This window comes from Nymphalis io, chromosome 23, assembly GCF_905147045.1.
Source record: "Nymphalis io chromosome 23, ilAglIoxx1.1, whole genome shotgun sequence".
Classification (NCBI taxonomy): domain Eukaryota; kingdom Metazoa; phylum Arthropoda; class Insecta; order Lepidoptera; family Nymphalidae; genus Nymphalis; species Nymphalis io.
In genome coordinates this window covers 1,675,574-1,698,965 of record NC_065910.1, presented here as the reverse complement: position 1 = coordinate 1,698,965, position 23,392 = coordinate 1,675,574, and the positions used below count along the sequence as shown (strand labels likewise).

Below are 23,392 nucleotides of genomic sequence, written 5' to 3'. Positions count from 1 at the left end.
CCTGAACACAACAAAACTAAGTGTTGCTGTTTAGCAGTAGAATACCTGATGAGTGAATGGTATCTACCCAGACACAAAGCCCTACCAAGTAAGTATTTTACTATTTCATAAATATTATGAAACATTTTACAACTCATCTAGTAGGAACAAGTTCTAATCTAATAATGTATCCTGCCTAACGTCGCCGACGTGAAAAAATCACCCCATACGCCGTCTACCTTAGCACATTAGAAAACCATTGTAAAATAAACCATAACCTGTTACGTTTAAAGTTTATTTTCAACTATCTTCTTAATATATTACGTATCTAAACCAACTTGTGTTAAAATACACTCTATGTTCATATATTTAAGGAATAATTTTATTTGAAATTATGTGTATACAGGACGTAGGTTTTACAGGTTGCGTAATGCCGTAACATTTAATCCAATTGTCTGTATTGCGGCTAATGCTTAAGTTTCTTGTTTTTTTTTTTAAATATAATGTTAACGCGTCTGTAAAAACAATCTATTCAGCCAGTAACATAAACAACATTTTTCCATTACAAAATTAAATGCTTTTACAAAATATTATAACATAATGAAATAAGGTTGCATACCAGAATATATTTGACAGTTTCATGGTTGTATAACAACTTTGTTAGTTTTATAATATTCTATAACAATGAAAAAGTATTTTTTAGTTTAAATATATTTTTATTCGAGTTAGTTTTTAATTTAAATAATTTTACCGTAATTATGACACATAAAAAAATATATTTTAAAACTTTAATGTAATAATCTTTATTACCTTAATTTGCTGTTTTTTTATCTATTTCATTATTTAAAAAATAATAAAAAAGTAAGTTTCAAAGAGAACAAAAATTCTACAATCAAGTTTCATAGCTAATCAAAAACACACATAACCAAATCATTACAACTTGATGAAAATATAACTGCAAAAGCAGATATCAAGGACGTTTTTCTTACGCAATAAAATTACTATCCGTGACGTCACGTCTGACGTTTATGTTTTTACGCCTACGTGTGATAATCTACTTATGAGCTAAAAATAGTAATTCTTACTCCATTACAATAGCAGTTACTAAGCGAAATAATATAAACATATGTACTAACTTATATAGTTACGTGCGTATTATTTTTTTATTATTATGTATTGTATCCCCTCCCACACATACTTTACAATAAATTCACTTTTTCACTTTTTCGACCTTTTTTTTCCCACGGGATCGCCTTTTCGACCTTTTGTTTAACGTTTACGCGTAACGCGTTTGGAAAAACGCGTTACGCGTTTCCCCTACGAGAACAGTGGGGGGTATGTCTAAGGCGCCGAGTGCGCCCCGAACACCGGAATACCCACTAAAAAACCAGCGGTACCCTTTCCGTCTTAACGTGGAGCGCCACGGGATCGCTTTCGCATGCTACCGTGACTCGCCTTTTCGACCTCTGCAACTTTTGTATATACATAAAAATGTATAATATATGTTTAATTGTTGGTGTGTAATAAAAAATATTTGTATATAAGCTCTCAAAATTACTTTATTAGTAAGACCAAATGGTCTGACTGATTTAGAACACAAGCTAACAATGAAAAAATAGGGCAAAAGCACAGACAAAAGTTCTGCTGAGATACGATTAACGAAAAAAAAAACTAGTCCCTTAGTTAAACTTTATATAAAAGCAATATCGACTATTGTATTGCAATAATTAGTTAAATTATCCGATCTAATGCGGATAACTATAATCGAAATATTATAAACACAAAATACGACATACACTTGTGACCTACATACATAACCGAGAATACGCTCGATTTGAATTACCATACATTTAATTTAATTGACGGTGATATTTATGACCATACATGCATAATGTGTATGATATTTATACGAAATTGTTATTGGCTTTTAAACTGGCTTTACGATATAAGGGTTCGAACTTCGAAAGTCGTTATTCTGAAATATTTAATGAAAATAGGGTTGTTACAAATTATAAAACGATAAGATTAAATTTTATCGGTTTTTTTTAATAACTTTTTATATTACACACAATTTATATGATATCACGGTTTCGTCTTTACAAAAGGAATCTTAGAATTACATTATCTCGATATGTCTTAATGTAATCATGTCTTTGTCATTGGATTGGCATTATTAAAAAAAAATGAAGAAATAAAAACTTACACCCTATAATCTCATGCACCGTATACGAAAGTAATAACTTTAATAACAAGAAAACAAAAAAATCCTAGATTTTATTAGCAATTTATTAACAAAAAAAAAAAGACAAAATTTACAAATTTTATAGATAATAAAAATTTATTAAGCCATTTCGTGTTTACAAGTTTCTTTACCACTAACGCTATTGCGTATGTATATAACCCCGAGGGGTACAACGAGTTGTCAAAATTTGGCAAGAAAAAAAATTGCAAGCGAAGCCTCAGGCATTTATTAAAGCTATATTGAATTATGAAATAAGTATATAGTATTAAATTAAACATATTTAATATAGGAAACACGGTCAATTAATGGCTTGCTTGGCTCGTGCAGTAAATACATCTCTGCAAGTTCAAAGGAAATACGCGATCACTTAAATTGTGTACTAAAGTGTAATTAATTTAATAAATTATAACCTAACTGCGATCTCGATTACCAATAATTTTATATATAATAAATAAATATCCTGGGACATTATTTACACACGGCCATCTGATTTCAAACTAAACAGAGCTTGTACTATAGAAACCAGACAAGTGTTATACTACATACCCTGCTTTTCATTTGTAAATACATACTTATATAGATAATTACACCCAGACAGCACAGACATTTGTGTGCATGTTCATGCACACAAATGTCTGTCCTGGGTGGGAATCGAGCCCACAACCTTCGGCGTGAAAGGCAGGTATCTACCAACCACGCCAACCGGCCCGTCAAAAAAAATAATAGAATCTACATCGGTTCGTACGTCGTACTCGTTTGACAATTAGCGTTATTATAACAGCTGTAGGCATTATCAATTAACATATATACTAATATAATACATATTGAGAGTTCGTTGCTATGCGTACTGCTACAAGTTTGCTCATTTTTGAAACCGTTTCGAAATCGTCGAAATGTTATAAGCTGTCACATGACGCTACGGCCCCCGGGTCGGAACAGTAACGGATGACACCGTGTGCAGTAGCTAGTCTTTTAAATAAAAACTTAAAAAATCTGATTTAGTAATCTTGAGACAAACTTAAAGTCTAGTCGTAGATCTAGTATTTTTCTAGTTTATGTTTAATTTTGTGTATAAATTTGAACCGTGATAGCGCAGGTGCTTAGGACACGTGAAACCTAGCTGAAGGTTCTGTATTCAAACCCGGGAAACCACTGAATTTACATATTGTATTTATAATCTGCTGTTTAAATAACAATTGATGTAACTAAGATAATGTTATCGATAGAGCCTAAAATACAATAATGTACAATTATTTGATGAATGTTATATGAATGAATGAAAGTATAGAAAATGCAGCGAACCATAAGTAATTATAAGAGTTATAACTTTTTTTATAACCTGCCAGTGCTGAAAACATGAATGATGTACGAATGAATGAATATCTGACGATAGTATTCCTTCAGACAGCCCTACTACATATTTTATAACATGTATTAAAATAAATGTCCTGGGATTATTATAATATAACTATTTGCGAAATGATTAGTAATTCCATTATTATCTAGGATCACAAATCTGTACACGCAATGCATGTGTCAGAACATGTGTGCAAGGCGAGCAACCGCGCCCAGACCAGAGCTTTAGGGCTGTTACACTTATCGATAGTTGATTTATCATTCTGATTTTTCGATAAAATAACAAAAAATACAGCAGCCTGTAAATGTACCACTGTTGGGTTAAAGTCTCCTCTCTTAACATAGAGGCTTAGAGATTTATGGATAATCATGAGCTTCACCGCCCAGCACCCACTATCTTTTTCCATTAAGATTCACGTGTCATTTGCACTAGGCTATATATCGGCTTAAAAACATAAATCATTATATAATATCAGTAACTAATGACAAAAAAAATTAAATCTATTTAAATATATAAAGTTGATATATAATTATATATATTGGTCACGTATGTCGTAGGACCGATGGCCGTTGGAGCAGACGAGTCCTAGAGTGGAGACCGCGAATCGGCAAGCGCAGCGTAGGGCGCCCTCCAGCCAGGTGGACCGACGACCTTAAGAAGGTGGCGGGCACCAACTGGATGCGGAAGGCGAAGACAGGGAGCTTTGGCGCACCTTGGGAGAGGCCTATGTTCAGCAGTGGATAACGATTGGCTGTTGATTGATTGATTGATTGATATTGGTGACTTTCAATTGAACCGATATTAATTCGTTTATAAAAAAAATTGCATTTCTTTGGGCGAATTATAAAACAGCCCACCAATAGTGGAAGCAAAAAGAGGAATATTAGAAGAAAAAAAAAACAAAAAAAAAACTATTTTCTAAGCTAACATTGATTCTACCATCGTGGATCTTATATATTATTCGAATATAGTACATCACTAAATTGCACCGGTGACACGGCACTAGCGTGTCGAAACACACGCGTGTGTTGTGTAAGAGTGGGCACGGGTCGCTAAAATTATAGCTAAGATACCAATACTTTCTTATTTATATTTGTTACGGCGCTTTTTAATTATGCAAAATAGGAAGGTAGACTGGCAAATACGCCACAACTCCAAATTATAACCAAATTTATTCCATGTATGTATTGTGACCAAAAAAATTAATATATGATATTTAAACATAAGAAAAATAACAATCGACTTACGATTGGTGAGGGCCAGACAAAGATTCATGCTCCTCGTTAAGACGGAAAAGGTACCGCTGGTTTTTTAGTGGGTATTCCGATGCCAGGGGCGCACTCGGCGCCTTGGACACCGGCGAGCCATACCCACTGTTCCTGGGTGGGAAAGGCGTAACGCGTCTTTCCAGCATTAAAAAAAAAGAAGGCCAGACAAAGATTGTCAATGACGAATCGATCACCACTCGTATTGCCATATACAACAATCAAACGTCCTTTTCCAACAAAAGCCATATTTACATGCAAATATAACAATTTAGCTTAATAAAACCACTAACGCTCGCCACATATAGGCATTAATTTACAAAATAGTTTTTTAATTATTATTGTTGTAAATAACAAATCCGCGAACATTTTTTTAATCTAAGTTGATTGAGTCTTATTTCTGTGCTGAAATATAAAAGCTTTAATGAATAGGCAATGTTAATGGGGAGTCATCCGTACAAGTTAGTAAGATTTACATTTTTTTGCTTCATTTAAACAAATTTCCTCAGATTAAATTTAATCTTTTTTGTAATTATGAGTTTTAGCACTCCAATCTTATATTTATTTTATAAGTAATTTAACAATTTATTAAAGAATTTCAAATGAATAAGGATATAAACCTTCTGGAATTTCTTGCAAAATAAATGATTCCATTCTACGTTTTAATCGCTAACACCATTTTAATCACAAAAACACTTGCAATCCAACCTTCGCTTATGATGGACGTGTTCTACCCAACAAACCATCATTGCTCCTTGAAACTTTTAAGAAAAACAGTTAAAATAATAATTACTTGTTAAAAATACACGCTTATTGATTTTTAATATTTTATAAGGAATGAAGGAGATCAAGTTATATAAATTAATTCATAATAACGTTATATATAAGACCTGTATAAATTCGAGATATGAATATATTATTACTATAAAATTATCTCGAAAGAAATTCACAGAAAATAGTTTCAATGATAGATATTTTATGCAATATTTGTCTCTTCCTGAATTATATGTTTCATCCCCTTCTCGCAAATTTCAAAATCTATTAATAAAATATTAAATTATTAAACACTCATCACTGAAAACAACTAATTTGTGTAACGGTAATGCTATTTTTAATTTGTTTTTTTTTTTATTACAATATATTTCCAAAAATCCTTTTTAGCTTTTCGCTTTCACCTTGATAAAATAAAATAAAAATTAACACGCCTTAAATAAATTAATAATTAAATAGGTATTAAATTACATATATTTTTAGTTCAAGTAACACAAATCCCACACAAGAATAAAATACAGAAAATAAAACCCATATGTATGTATGTACATTTAATTCAAAGAAATAATCTTGAACCTGGCTTACGGCCAATGGTGTCATGGTTGCACAAGACGCCTTATTAATGTTGTAAATATAAAAGTATGTTTGTTTTGCTGTCACTCTTTATCATAATATGTCTCCTTAAATTATTCATTCAGTAAAGGTTTCCTTTGTAAGAGAGACTGTTATTTTCTCAAAATTATCAATCAAATCTGAATTAATTTTATAATTTTATTTAAGATTTAAAAACTATTTATCCAATTGACCAAACATATATGTAAACAGCTACGTAACGTCATCGAAGAAAATATTGAAAATATCATCGAAATTGAGAATCTTACATGCGTATTTTAGTGCAGTAATATATATGAAATACATAATTTTTAATATATTGCTCAAGTAATATGTTTTGTAGGAATTTGATTCACATAATAGACAGAATCGTTATAAAATTACTAGTCCCTTTAATCAGATAAATAAACAATGTCAGAGTGATCAGTCTAATATATATACGAGTATATCTATTTAAGAATGTCATATGTCGTGTTTCTACTAGTTGAGATAGTTCAAGATCAACTTAACTTTGAAATAAGAATACGTAGGCATTATAAGGTAAATAAAACCTTTAAACGTTAAAAATATATTCATAACACTTTTAATAAACATCGCGTTTTTATACGATTTTTTTAGGTATAGATAATACAATTTCACATATATAGATAGATAAAATTGAACAAAACATTTATTTATTTATTTATTTATTAGGGAAACATACAGCATATCGTATATTACAACTTAATATAATAATCATATTTTAACACTTATGCCAGTTAAGTTTCCACTACTGTTTTAACAGGGAAGTGGACTAATTTTGATGTTACATAAAATATAACTATTTATGACAAAGTAAAATTTTAACGAAAATATGGTTATGGTTAATTACTAATAAGTATTTTTCACAAGATTATAAAATTTACTTAAACTATTTTTAAACAGATCAATGTGGTTGTATTTTCTATTATGACTATTACAAGATCTTAGAATAAAAGAATTTTTGAAATAATTAGTTTTATAAATGGGTATCGAAAAAGTATCCTGAGAGCGAGCGTTAAAACGAGGACACTTAAATAAAATCTCACTGAGCAGATATGGAGAATCAATTAAATTATTTAATATTTTGTAAAGAAACATTTGGTCTCTTTGTTCTCTACGTTCTTCAAGTGGCATAAAAACAGAGTCAGGAAAAGTAAATTTGTATCGCAACCTCCTGATAAATTTGTTTTGTATATTTTCAATTAAGTTGACATATTTTGCATATTGTGGATTCCAAACAGTTGACGCATACTCTAAATGTGATCTAACGAAAGCATTGTACAAAATTACAAAGGTATGAATATTTTTAAAATCTGCCCCTTGCCGAAAGATAAATCCAAGCATTTTATACGACTTCATCACTATTTCCTCAATATGCTTATCGAATATAAGTTTTTTGTCTAGTTGTACCCCAAGGTCTCTCACCTCGGTTACCCTTTTTAATTTAGTATTAAATATGGAATAGTCAAAAATTATTTGTTCTTTTTTTTTCGAAAATGTAATTACACAGCACTTGTCAACATTAAGCTGCAAATTTATTTTTAGCAATGCAATATTGTCCTAATTTATTTAAATCCTCTTGTAAATGAAAACAGTCTTGATTATTTTTTATTATCTTAAAAATTTTAGTGTCATCAGCGTATAATAAAACTTGAGAATTTTTGAAACAATTAGTTACGTCATTAATAAAAATGTTAAAAAGTAAAGGGCCAAGGTGAGAACCTTGTGATACACCCGATGTTACAGGAATAAAACTAGACATATATCCTTTAATAGCAACGGCTTGAGATCTTTCGCGGAGATAAGATGTAAGCCAACGTAGAAGGTCACCATGTATACCGATGTTGTTAAGTTTTTGTAATAACAAATTGTGCGATATCTTATCAAATGCTTTCGAGTAATCAGTGTATACGACATCTACCTGGAAGCCAACTTCCATAGCACTCAATACTGTATGCAAGAACTCACACAGATTGGACTCAGTGGATCGCTTATTAATAAAACCATGTTGGTTACAGGTAAGTAGAGGCCTTAATAATGGAAATATCGTATCATAGACAATCTTTTCAAAAAGTTTTGGAATAACTGACAATTTAGAAATACCGCGATAGTTTTTTATATCGTTTTTATTTCCAGACTTATAAATCGGCGTAATTAAAGATTTTTTTTTAGAAGAACATAAGAACATATATATTTTATTTATAGAATTTATTAAATATGATATATAGATGTAATAGAAAAAAAAAATTTAATATTCAAGTAGTTTTTTGTGTATTTTTATCTTGTAAATGGAAAAAAAAAATAAGAAAATAAGATTTGGTTTGTCCTACATGTTAATAATAGCAAATTAAATTATGTCTAGTGATATATAAGTCGCAGATGCGATCTCGCCCCTTGGTCTATTGTCATCCTCACTACTAACACTAGTCTTACGCTTAATTTGAGTGCTAAATAAGAATATTAGTAATTCGATTAAAACGGGCATCACTATTATTATTAAAAGAATATATGTTCTTTCTCAACTGGTATTTCAATACGCTTAAACAAAAAGAAACTAAACACTTCGTTGTAAATAAAAAACTTATGTCTTATTAAAACACAAATTAAGAACATTCACCGCCGCCGCCGTTAAAACATTTGAACTGTGATGAATCGCCGTATAAGGGGTCATCTATAATTCAACAGCGGTAAAAAATCATATCAAATTACTTTATTATACACGATTTTTATATCTAAGTGTAATATTTTTTAATAAATATAATTTAAAATTAAAGTATGATATAAATTAAACAATGAGTAAGTACAAGCTGTTTTGCAGCTACCTCTTCTGGATAAACTTTGACGACAATAATCGTGCTTTATAAAAATCTTCCATGAACCATAAATATATTTAATTAGATAGTAAGGATACATAGATATAATATACTGGTAGCATTAAAAAAACATTTATTCATTAAACATTAAAAAAATATCGAAAGATTATGCGTTATTTTATTTCGATAAGAAGTATGCATTAGTTACATATGTTGCAAAATAAAAATGCATGCGTGTTTGTAATTTAGCACACCAATTAATATCAAATACTCATAGTATTAACTCATATTAAAGTAAATACTAAGCACAGGTCGCTTGTCAGCAGACGGATCTCGCACGCAACGCGCCGCGCCCGTTTTTAACGCACATTCTTGTACCGTTGACCAACACATATAATGCTATTATCATTTTCTAAAAGCCTTATCTATATGGAACATACAAGATATAAACTAAAAGCAAGGCAAATCTATCTAATATAAATCCGACTTTACTTGGTTATAGATTTGGGCAAACCGTCCAGGTAGTTCCATGCATCACGTATGCTAGTGTCAAACAGCAATACTAGGTATCGTTTTGAACCAATTCGAAGCGTGGTTGGTGGCAAACTTGTAATGGTTAATATTTCTTACCATGCCAATATCTATGGGCGGTGCTGAAAAGCACTATCAGGTGGCCTACCTACCTACTACCTACCTACCTAGGCTTCAGCCTATTTTTGGGGTGGCAAATATGGCGGTTCGAAGAAATCGAAATTTTACTGGTGGTAGGGCTTTGTGCAAGCTCGTCTGGGTAGGTACCACCCACTCATCAGATATTCTACCGCAAAACAGCAATACTTGATATTGTTGTGTTCCGGTTTGAAGGGTGAGTGAGCCAGTGTAATTACAGGCACAAGGGACATAAAATCTTAGTTCCCAAGGTTGGTGGCGCATTGGCTATAAGCGATGGTTGACATTTCTTACAATGCCAATGTCTAAGGGCGTTTGGTGACCACTTACCATCAGGTGGCCCATATGCTCGTCCACCTTCCTATTCTATAAAAAAAAAAAATCAAAAATATTTCTTCTTGACGGTTTTCTGATGTTTTACAAATAGCAGCCGGCAACAAATTTTGCCGATGACTTGTCATTGTACATTTAACGGTGCAGCAAAATTTCACATTCTAGAGTAAAACAGACAGTACGCCGCCCCCTAACGGTGAGTCCTGCATATCTTCATACTCATGTGGGAGAAACTCGTAAACGCGTTTTTCCAAACGCCTCCAACCCGTAGTAGGACTGACATGTAAAAATATGACTGTTGTGGAGGCAAGGGCGGCAAAAACTTTACAGCCTATACATTGAAAATTTGTAAATCCGCCACTGCTGATATTAAAGTCTATAAAAACCTAAATATGAGTAATTTATACTTTATACTTCCGTCATTTATACATCATCGTCATTTATACTTACGTTTCGTCATCTTTTAAAGGTCTACTGTTAGAGACCGACCCTTTACCTTCTGAATCCCGCTGTTTTCACAAATGACAATGGTTTCTCACTATCATTTTTGAGCCGTCACATCACCTCGGGGTGCTGTTCTTTTGTGCCCCATTTTTAGGGTGGTCTCCATATATTTTAACATCGGATGTGAAATTGGGTGTTTTCACTTTAACTGGTTAACTCTGCGAGCTATATATGTATATTATCCTCATTCTTCTTTAGGTCTTATTATTTCGAATTCGTTCGTATAGCGAAATACCGAGTATTGCTAAGTCTACGCTATAGCCTTGAGCTTACGTATGACCATTCAGATCGGCATCAGTGCTTCAGTTGGATGTTTGTGCGTGCTTATATGTTATATGTACGTGCAGATATAATCGTAAATCAGCAGTCGACTTACGATTATGTCTGTAATTGTTTTTGGACAGCTTCTTCCTTCTTCTTACATCTATCTTCCTACATGTGGTTATGTTTAAATAAGAAATCGATTTAATCTACATTAGAAATGTAATGAGGGCCTAATAATATTTATATATTGAATATTACTGAAATTTTTTTCTATTATAATTGACGAACAATCACGTCTAAAAGTATACGTGTGTACACAAGTTCCATAAAATGGCAATAAATAGTAGTTAGATACGGGTAATAAAGTGTTACGAGATTAGAGGCTTGTAGCACGCGTTTGCACGGGACAGCACAAGACATTACGGATGGAACACGTGGAAAACACGCTTAGAGAAAAATGTTTTGAATATATTATACTTTAAAACGATTTTGAGACTGAAATATTGAATAGTCTAAGAGTATTTTGTGGGATATCTTTATGTATTATCTTTCTCTATCAAGGCTTTCATTTAGGATCTAATTTGTGTTAAATATTTATATACCTGATTAGATAGACATAAGTTAGGAAAACACCTAATATTATCACAACATTTGGTAAAAACTCCTCTATGTCACTATAAATGAATTATTTTAATCTATTGTATATACTAAGGGCTGAATTTCTCATTCAAGGCTACAGACCCGGGAGTCCCACATTAATTTCTTAAATGATAAAACGGCCCTATGCTAACGAGTACACACTTTTAATATATTAAGTACACAGATACAAAAAAAAATCAAGTAGAATTCTTTTTTTTTACACTCCATATCAATTTATTAATATATATATATTTTTATTATAAAATAATAATGCGTTCATTCCTTTATTGCCATGGGACCTCCAGACCGCTAAATCCGGCCCTGTGCCACTAACATACAATGTATTGGTCTATTGCCATATTGTAATTTTTGTTTATGGATAAAAGATGAATAATAAAATTTATGAGGTAATATTTGTATGTAAAATAATATATTTTTCAATAAAAAAATAATATATTTTTCAATAAAAAAATAATATATTTTTCTATAAAAAAATAGTATATTTTTCTCAAATCATATGTCTTTCTTTTATTTAGACTGTAATTATCAAAATATTACGAGAAATATTCGACGAATCATCCGCCAAATGAAGTAAAATTAATTGTGCAACATTACAACAAATATTACCTTTCATACAAGCGACATTCAACTCGTCTGATGGTATGTCGTGTGGCATTGGACCTTATCTGAGGACGCCTCGATTGTTGACAGCTGGTGAGTGGTAGATAGTCACCATTTAAGGTAACTACAAGATTTATAATATGAGTAAACATTGCCACAGTGTACTTTCTTACGTTACTTGTTCTGATGAATCTCAGAGGTCAGATGACAATCGCTCTACACAATAAACGGTCATCGCTCAGATCTTGATTAAATTAAGCAGTACCTAAACTAGTGTCAAAAGAATATTAATAATATTAATTTCTATCATGTCTACCTAAGACATGATAGAAAAATTAGCGCATGTAACTCAGTACGCGTGACTAATGTGAATCTTTGCTACACAAATTGTTTACTGAAATGTGTACATATTAAAACGTACTCAATTTCGTAATATTCTTCTCATCGCAAGTAATTATGTTTGAATTATGAATTCGTGACTAGAAACGAAATTTACGTGAAAATTACAGTGAATTTGCGCAACTAATTATTGCAAAAAATAGTAATAATCATAAAAAATTACACCAATACAAGTATAATTACATATCAAATAGAAAAATATAAAAGATTCAGAGAACACAGACAATAGACACGTGAATTTTATCTGCATGGCTTGGAGCGGCTTGGTAGAATAAAAATCTTAAAATTCTTCCATAGATAGACGAGAAGTAAGGGACATTTAATGGCTGTTATTATATTTCACTTCATAAAATAAAATGGAAAAATAAATGTAATTAAATAAATTTATATATTTGTGTGAGTTTTTTGTGTACAATTATAAAACTTAAATAACAAAATATATTATAATAACTCTTCATAAAATGTCATTAAGAAGTTTAAAAAGAGTATTTTATTAAAGCAAAACAAATATTCGTAATTTTTTTTTTGATAAAATTACAAACAAAAAATTGAATACTTCATACTTATACAATCTGTATTTGAAAATATTTGTTTTACTAAATTATTCAAGCTTATCTTAAGGCATCGTTCACACGGGAGTTAATTATGCGCAATATAAAAAGGGCTCAGACTTTATTTATCGCTTTGCTCCCACAATTCTTTAAGCAGGAAATTAAATTATCTTAAATAATCAAAATCGTGGAATGCGTAAGAAAGGATATGTGTATGAAAGGTGTTTAAGTAATGAGATAACGAGTGACAGAAAAGAACGGAAGAAGAATACGCGGTTTTTGTTTTTTTTTTTTTACGCTGGAAAAACGTATGTAAGACTTGCCGGTGTCTACAGCGCTGAGTGTGCACCAAACATCAGAATACCTACTAAAAACCAACGGTACCCTTTCCGAGGAGCGCCACGGAATTATATGTACGTGATACTTGTTGAGCAAACTCCATGATAAGGGATAAGGACATGAAGAAGAACTTTTATAAAAGATCAATTTGATCCTTTATGAAAGACTAGCTGCTACGAGCCGTTTCACCTACGCTCAACGCTATTGTTTCACCTCGTGGGTTGTAACGTGATGTTGTGTCACATATAACCTTTCTACTAGAATACAATTTCTACTAGAATACAATTGGGATAGAAGATTATGTGATAAGTGCAATCAGTTTTTTTTATTGTAGTATCGAGAAGAAAAACTCCTGTACAATTTTATTGAAATTTTGAAAAGAGACGAAGAAAAAAAAAAGTTAGATGAAGCTATATTACTATAACCGAAAAGGAACTGCTGTTCCTAAGTGTTTTTAAAGTTTTTTCGAAAACGATTACCGAGAAAAAAGGTTTTAATGGAACTCAAATAAGCCATACATATAACTCAATAAGCCATATTACAAATATCCATGATTTAAGGGATAAGTGTGTGCATCCTAAACTTAGTTCTCATTTGCCTTATAATAATATAAATATATAATAAATATCCTGGTACGTTATTCGCGTCGGATGCCGTACCATCGCATTATGAGAGTTAGGGAATAGAGAATGCACCTGTGTTTGCGCACATACTCGTGCACTATAATATGTCCTGCGCAGTTGGCTAATCTCTCTTTAGATCGGCCACCGTGGCGGAAATCGGTCTACTATTATTATATATTAGGCACTTTACGGCCATAGCTTAAAATACGTAGTGAACTAATAAAAAAATTCCCAGTGTCTGTTTTAAACTTTAAAAATAAACCGCATTTAAACATTGGAAAAGCGCTCGTGTCAGCGGTGGTTAAGTCAGGTAGTTGAATAAACTTGATTTTAAACGACAACTTTATTGCATTCTTTATCACTAGAGGGTTTTTTTTAATTAACATACGTCCTACGTTGTGTGCAATAGCACACATATACACATATAACAAAATTGTCACAGTACCGTCTGTCCATGCAATATTATTTAAGCATTTCATTCTGAGATTATTGTCATTGGTAATCTCTTTTTACAATTGGAAAAGGTTTTTTTTTTAATTATAAAATTATTTTATTACTTTAACAACCTCAAGCGTAAATCGCTTAATAAGTCCTAATTCAGCATTCATTGGAATCTCACGAAGTTCTTATGTTATTTCCAAACAACTGCAATGATATTTTTACTTTATTTAGAACACAATTTCTTCAAATATTTATATTGATTCAATTATTCGACTTTAAATTTCAAGTTATATTTGTAAAATTTCAACGAGGAGTGAGGTTACCCAAGAAGAGGGATCTGCTATTGTAATAGTAAAATAAAGTAACAGCCTATAAAGGTCCCACTGCTAGGCTAAGTTCTCCTTTCCTTTTTTGAGGAGAAGGTTAGGAGCTTTTTACACCATGCTGCTCCAATGCATGTTGGTGGAATACACATATGGAAGAATTTTAGTGAAATTAGACACATTCAGGTTTCCTCACAATGTTTTCCTTCACCGTCAAGAACGACATGATATAAACACAAATTAAGCACATGATAATTCCGGGCTTGCTCGGGTTTGAACCCACGATCATCAGTTAAGATTCACGCTAACCACTAATCCATCTCGGCTATTGTAATAACAATAAACTAAACTACTATCACTAAAATGTTAATATACATATATTGTTTATAAAATATTAAATTCATATTTCAGGTACGTCTTTAAAGCAGTGCTAGTATTATATATCGACATATATGTATTGAGTGCAGAAAGCAAGACATACAATGTAGGTCAAGTGCGACTGCTCATATGTGTAAAGGCTGAGATATGGGTTTATTTAGACCTTTATATCAATTGTAACACTTGTTAACGTCCGCGACTATATCTCTTATGTAACTTTCCTTATATAGAAGTGCTATTGAATTAATTTCTTTGTCCGTTTTCACACTTCATATATTTACTGTTTACGAATACCAAGCGATTGACACATAAGATAATCTTATCGTATATTAGTAATAAATAATGCAATACATTATTGTTACCTTAATTTTCACCGGTCGTAGAAATGCAACAGTTCGTTCATGTAATCTTTTCATAGAGCGCAATGGCAGAAGACCGCCTGACTTATGATTGAATTGGAGCCTGTCAGTTGTAATTAAAGGTTATTAAGGTAACATATTCGATCCCTTAGACGATAGCGTTACAAGAAATGGTTTATATTTCTTACAATGCCAAAGTTCATGGATAATTGTAACCACATGCCAGTGGACCATTTCGTATGCTTTCGTAATACACTGAAACACTACAAGCTTATATTGTAATAGTTCTCCAAAAGAAAAAAAGTTCCCGTACACGATTTAGATTTATAATTTATACGAGTTATAATGTCATTGAAAATTTTCATAAGCAGGTCGTAGTCTGGACGTTGGAAAGTAAAGCTATGAGAGTAAGGAAATAGAAAGCGCACCTATGTTTGCGCACACACATGTGTTCGATAATATGTCCTGCGCAGTTGGCTAGTTTCCTTTACGATTGGCAGCCGTGGCTGAAATCAGTCAGGAGGACATCATCAATGTCATTAGATCTTCTAAATAATGATCATTACTATTACTTATATATTTTATCTCGGAGATCATTAAAGACATTAATGGGCGAAAGAGGCATAACTTAAGAACAGTGGGAGCGCATTGGGGGCTTAAGGATTGATTGATCTTAGGAACAGTGTCTAATGGCGAAGGTAAACACTTATTGTCGGGCACCAATCGTAATTGTATTTGTTTTCTAATACAATTAAAAAAAAAATTAAATTCATAAATTTAACTTTATTTTAAATCTACTTTATTTTTAAACAACGTAAAAGTGCACTTTCACATAAACACATAATAAATTAACGTAATAAAATCTTAATTATCATAATTCATCTAGAAGACGCTCTGGTAAGTGGTGATATCAAGAATTTCATAGGATCAAATATTTAAATAGCCAATAGTAGAAATAATTCACCAGCGTGTGAGGAGGTGGAGGTTCTTTTCAGTACCGTAGTATGTAAAATATCAAGAATCTAAAACTATGCAAACAAGTTACTTTCCCTTAAAACAAGAACATTTTTGGGTTGTATTTGGCGGTTATGTAACGATGAGTTAGTCAATATAAATAGAGATATATCACTGCTTGCATTTCTTCATAATAATTTCAAACTCATTTTGCTATTTTTTTATTGATTGGAATACTTATATAGTTGTTCTTACATAGGCCATACAATTCCACTATAACTTGTATGTAAAAAATTAAGATGCTCGATAATTATGCAGCCTTGTCTTAAAGTATTCATTTTGAACGTAGATATTTTCGTTAGTTTTAGTGTTATATGTGGCTACAGTCTTCGTTGTCAGATAAAATGTTTAGGATCCAAGGAACCAAGACTTCTTATATTATTATTTATACCCGTTACGATACTTTATCAATTCTATTTCGATCCAACTTCAAACCGCGAGGATCGTTATATTAGTAGTATTATATAAGTAAACGGTTAAGCGGAGAAGACGTTTCGATTCGATAGCAATGAAGTGACGATTTATTATTAAAATTAACCCCAGATTGCATAATATCTACTGACACGGGCCTAAGACGGGCCGGTTAGCGTGGTTGGTAGATACTTGCCTTTCACGCCGAAGGTTATAGGTTGGAGTCCCACTCAGGACAGACATTTGACAAAAAGAAAAGTAGTATATGTATAATATCAGTTGTCCGGTTTCCATAGTACAAGCTCTGTTTAGTTTGGGACAAAATGGCCGTAAATAACGCTACAAAAAATATATTTTTAAACGTACAAATATTCGTTAGTTTTCATTTTATGTTTGAACAAACATACATATTACAATTTTATAACAGTATACAACTATTGATAACGATTACTTCACACGTTGAATTTTTATTATTAAAATATCAAGTTCAGTTGCTGCTCATAGTTCAATAGACAGAAGGCCGTTCAAAAGCCCGCGGGCGAAATGAATTTCAAACGTTCAAACTTCAAAACTAATTGAAGTAAAATCGTTGTAGGCGATAACACACCGATACACTGTCCAGTAACAGGCCATCGGCGTAAATAAATTATATTTAACCATTAATTTAGATTATTATAATTGTTTTTTTAAATTAAATGGTTCCGTTTAACGTTATGTAATATATAATTAGTTTTAATATACCAATTGATTTGAGTCATATACGTTTTTATGTAAATAGAACCGAGTAAATAGAATACGTTAATTTTAACCGAGTGTTACAGTCTACAGATGTACTATCTGAGATTTAATGTGATTAATTTGTGCTTACAATAATTCCCTGCTAGTGAATATGTCTAGTAATAAGTCAATAAATAATAATTATTATTGATTTAAATTAAATTTAAAAATTAATATATCAATACTTGTGAATCAGTTACGAATGATATTGCAGTATTATTTTTATTTATGTAAGTAACATAATAATCACATATTAATATCCCTTTGTCTTACTTATCAAATGAAATTTAAAGCGACTAAAAATTGCACTCCGATTTCTTGAAGCTCAATAATTCTATGATATTTTTACTTTATTTATTATATAATAGTATAAATTACTGATATAGCAAAACAGCAGACGTCGTCCTCCCATACATATATAGAGAGTGAGAGTTGGTTCCTCCTGACTGGCCTTAGCCAGTTTGGGTACGGGCCTCGGGGTTGCCCCCTTTACCCGGTCTATTCCTCACCAACAGGTTAACCTGTCGTGCCTTTTCATTTTGGCCCGAAGGGCCAGTCTCTCAATGACCCAGTGGCTTTCTTAGTCCCTGCTTAGTTCGTCTTCTTCGGGTGATTGTCTTCCTACCATTCGTGGTCCTGATCGTCACTGTCATCGATGCCTGCACAAGGACAGTTGACAGGCGATAGCAGGAATTCCCAAGGTAGAGGACGCCCCTCAGGTGGTCGAGCATGCAGTGGTGCAATTCCGTGGAGGTGCCCGCACGCACTATTGTCCGATCTTCCGAACATTGTGCGCGCGAGATGGCGGACGAACTCCTCCACGGTGAGCGTCCTGGTGTCTCGATGTATGATGTCATTTCTGACGTACCTCGGGGCTCTTACTATCCATATATGTATATTCATTATTGAATATTTGAATTCCGACTATTGCCACTAGATGGCGCTGTTTTCATTTAATACAAATCGCAGTTAATGTCAACACTATAGAATAAGTGATAAAAACTTGCACTACAGACACAAATATTGTCGAAGTCTATTAATCTCAAACAGAAACAGAAACATAAACATCGATTTTTATGCATAATATGTAGGCAGTGCCAGCCATGATTTCAGTAATAGTTCAAGGGCGATAGATTTATTAATATAACGTTACACCGTCTGTGCATCAAATACGAATAATTATTGGTAAATAATAATTTGAAACTGCAATTAAATTCGCACAAGTGGCAGCTATGTAATTTAAAACCATTCAAACTCATTTGTATTCAGTTCTATTACATTATTTATCTATTATTTTCATTTCAGTTGAAAGTAAAACGATTTAAATAATTGTAAATATTTTTATTGCTAAATTTGTAATCATACATATTTAGAGCTGGATTATTAAAATGTAACCCTGGGTCAGATCTCAAGCTGGGGCAATAAATAATCAATAAAGTTATAAGGTTTTTCTTTTAAGAAATTCTCAGTTCTCATTCGGAGACTGGAAGCACTTTCGTGCTCACGTATCTGAAATTACTCCGGTCGTGTCGGATTGGCAATCCCATCGGATTATAAGAAGTAATAAAGTGTGCACTTAGTGTATATAATAAATCGGTGAGCCATCATCAATATACGCATTACATACATTGCGTATTGATATAACAAAAAAACTAATAATATTTTTATTGTATGCTTAATAGACAGAGGGCCGTTTTTTTTTAATTAATAATAATGTCCTCCAGACCGATTTCGGTTCGATTGGCCAATCTCAAGAGAGATTAGCCAACTACCCAGGAGATATTATAGTGCACAAGCGTGTTATATAATACAGGTGCACTCTCTATTCCCTAACTCTCATAATCCGATGGGACGGCAATCCGACGCGACCGGAAAGAGTTCAGGCGCAGAACCAACGGCTTTTCGTGCTTTCCGGGACACGGGAGTGTACACACTTCCAACTTCCAGACTCCGGGCTGCTACTGAGAATTTTCTGACAGAAAAACCCAATAACTTTTTACTGGCCCGACCTGGGAATTAAACCCAGGACCTCCGGGTCTGCGGCCTTTAAAACACACATACCTGATAAAGACATGTCTCATCTTATTAAATAATATTAAATCCAAAAAAGATATTACTCAAGCCACAACCACACTACGACAGAGCTTAAAATATATAAAGCAACCGTCGTAACGATTAAATAATGATTTAATTTGAAAAATCAAAAACAATAAGCTATGCTGTAATACAAAAGCACTTACTCAAAGCAATTGCTGCTGCGTGTGAAAGAGAAAAGGATAGATATTAAAAGAAGAGAAAAACACATGAAATCCGTAAATAACAGATCTACTAAACTATTGGTCCTGCTAAATAAACTCATATCAGTGCAATAAGATCCCAAATATTAAGTCAAAGATTTGAATAAATTTTGACTTACCTATTAATGCCATCGATACAGGGTCCGACATCCGACAAGGGTTGGGGTAGCACGGATTGTGCCGTCCAAGCACGGCTTTCCTTTTCCGCTTTAACGATTTAGTTTTTGTGCTAAAGTCAATATACAATATTTGTTATTTTAACTGCCTAGAAACTACGTACCTCCTAAGTATTACCTTCTTGAGAAAACGGTGCTTAACATGCCTTGGTGTCTCCGCTATTTAGTCCAGCCCAGAAAAAGAATACCTGAAGATATCAGAAAACCTAAGAATGATTTTGAATCATGTATGACTCTTGTCTAACACTTTCAATTGTATAATTGTTAAAATTATAACTTTTATATTACTCAACTAAAAATAAAAAGCAATAAGGCTACAGTGTATTTGTGTAATTATTATCCTTGATTAAGTATTAAGAAATATATTTATCGGAAAAGGGCAAGTGATTCAGTGTAAATGAAAGCGTCAGAGGACGATATCCTTCAACTATAATTTTCGCCTGCGGCTTCACACGCGTGGGAGGAGGGAGATGATTAAGAAAAAAAATCCTAACTGGAGTTCCAGCTTGCTTCATACAAAATACCATTAAAATAGGTTCAGTGGAAACCGTGAAAGCGTAACATACATACAGACAAACGAATTACTTTCGCAATTATAATATTCGTATAGATATTAAGAAAAATATAGAATAGCCGTTTCTAAATCATTAATAATAATAATATCCTGGGACATTTTTCACACACGGCCATCTGATCCCAAATTAAGCTTGTCCAGAGCTTGTACTATGGAAGCCAGACAACTGATATAGTCAGACATACAGACTCAGGACAAACAGACATGTTCATGCACACAAATATCTGTCCTGGGAGGGAATCGAACTCACAACCTTCGGCGTGAAACGGCAAGTGTCTACCAACCACGCCAACCGGCTCGTCAATTAAGTATCTATATTATATAAGTATACAATATATTTAATCATAAATTAGCACTAAGTTTAATGGAACACGGCAGACATTCTAGTATAAGCCGAACACAAAACAGTCACCGAATTACCACCATTACATCATGTAGAAATATTTTTGACGGTCAACAACCGTTCGGTGGCGGTCGACGTGCCCATTTTTAATAATACTTTCACTTTTTCTCACCCTATATGTAAAAATTAAACAAAATGGATCAAACAGCGCCATCTGACAAATCATGTACGAAAACAAAAATATATACCGGTTACATTTCTATCTAGTGTCAAAAAGCAAGAAGTAATGTTATATATTTAACGCCATCTATTATCGAGCAGTATATTTAAAAAAAATGAGAAAGTAAATAATATGAGACTATAGAAGTAATACTACGTTACGGATTTTAATAACATATTGTAAATGAAAAATTCTGTTATTAAGTTATAGATTATTTTAAGTGTCTTAAAATGAAAAACAATTTTATATACTTAATGTTACAAAAATGAGCTACAATTCTAATAATATTAAATATTACTTGATTGATATAGTGACATAAATATATATAGTATACATATCTCATCTCAACATAATTATTGTCTTGCACAAAAGTTAGGATTATGATATTTTCTCGTGATATTGATAATTACAAATATAATAAATCTTAATTAATAATGATTGGTTAATATTAGAAAACAAATTTCATTCATTACAAATAGGTCAGGATGGCCGAGCGGTCTAAGGCGCTGCGTTCAGGTCGCAGTCCACTTCTGTGGGCGTGGGTTCGAATCCCACTTCTGACAAATTATTTTATTTCTATTATACTACACAAAATATTTTACTTTTAAGATTAATATATTTTTTAATTACGTAATATTTTCTTATTATTTATGACATATAATTCAAAACAGCCATATATTCAAATACTTTTTTGTTTGTATTTATTATACATTAAATTATTATGAATAAACTTTCTCTAAAATATGAAAATAATTAGTCAATAATTATTCTATATATATATATATATATATATATATATATATATATATATATACATATAGCAATTAAAACAAAAAAAAAATTGAGATATTAAGATCCATTGTAATACTTAATTTTTACATCTCGGAAGTGCTTAGGCTTGCCGTGGCTTGGTAATACTTTTTTTTTTGTTTCGCTGGAAAAACGCGTTTACGCGTTTCCCCCACTTGAAGTGGGGGGGTATGTGGGACTCGCCGGCGCCGAGCATGCGCCGGAATACCCACTAAAAAACCAGCGGTACCCACACCGCCTTTTCGAGGGGCGTCACGGGATCGCTTGCGCATACTACCGTGACGCCCCGACGGTTGGCCCTCCTCTGCAGGCCTCCAAATCCTAGGGGGTTCTCAGGGTACAAAGACCCCCTAACCCCGGCAACACTTACGGCGGGAGGAGAAGATGCGCGTAGCGCCGACGCCTTCTCCCCGGTCTTCTTCGGCGAAGCGAGTTAGCAGAGGCCCTCTCCTCACGCTCCCGCTCCGCTGCCTCCTTCTGCGACATGACATTTTCGCAGAAGGAGACCGTCTCCAACCAGCACCTCTCGCTACCAAGCATGGCGTTTATCACACTCGGCAACGAGAGGTCTTCACCGACTAAGGCCGCCAGGGACAGGCCTTGGTAATACTTAGTAAAATATAGTTTTACGTATATATATTTTATTGGCATATTTTTTTAATTTATTGTTTATAAATTTGAAATATAATAAGTTTTTATTTATATTTCATAAGAAACTAATACATTCTATTGCAGTGATAGTTTGAGATAATGATAATCATATTCGATTCATTTTAATTACGTTTAAAATTTATCTGTAGCAGCGAAACGAGTACCAATTAAAGAAGTACTTAATTACATACAATGACAATGAGTTAATTAATTACCTAAAATGACATCCCATTTTCCAATATATTTGACAGTTAAGACACAAATTGAATTGCTGAATGAGTAGGTACCTAACCTGTAAGTTTGAAGCAGTGATGCAACTTGGGGGTTTTCCCTACAAATTTGGGGGGAATCAAGTTGTCCAGGAGTTTTTTTAGGGGTACATTTATTTAGGGGATTTTTTTAGGGGGTCGATTATTCAAGTTTATTTTTCCTTAAAAAAACGTACGATTCTATACACTTTATATTAAACTTCGAACGCAACCAGCAATCTAAACCAAATATAAACTCCAAGCGGCCATAACTAAAATCAAAAATATAATACATTGAGATTGAAATAATCAGATCAACGGTCAACGTGCTTGTACAACACGTAGGAGCCCCGGGCATCGATTTCTGG

The 23,392-nt window shown here is 32.7% G+C and overlaps 1 non-coding gene across 1 annotated transcript; it reads left to right on the top strand.

Moving 5' to 3' along the window:
* The first annotated feature begins 21,794 nt into the window (after window positions 1-21,794).
* On the top strand, window positions 21,795-21,878 carry Trnal-cag (transfer RNA leucine (anticodon CAG)). The gene has a single exon. It is a non-coding gene; the product is annotated as a tRNA-Leu (tRNA).
* The last annotated feature ends 1,514 nt before the right edge of the window (window positions 21,879-23,392 follow it).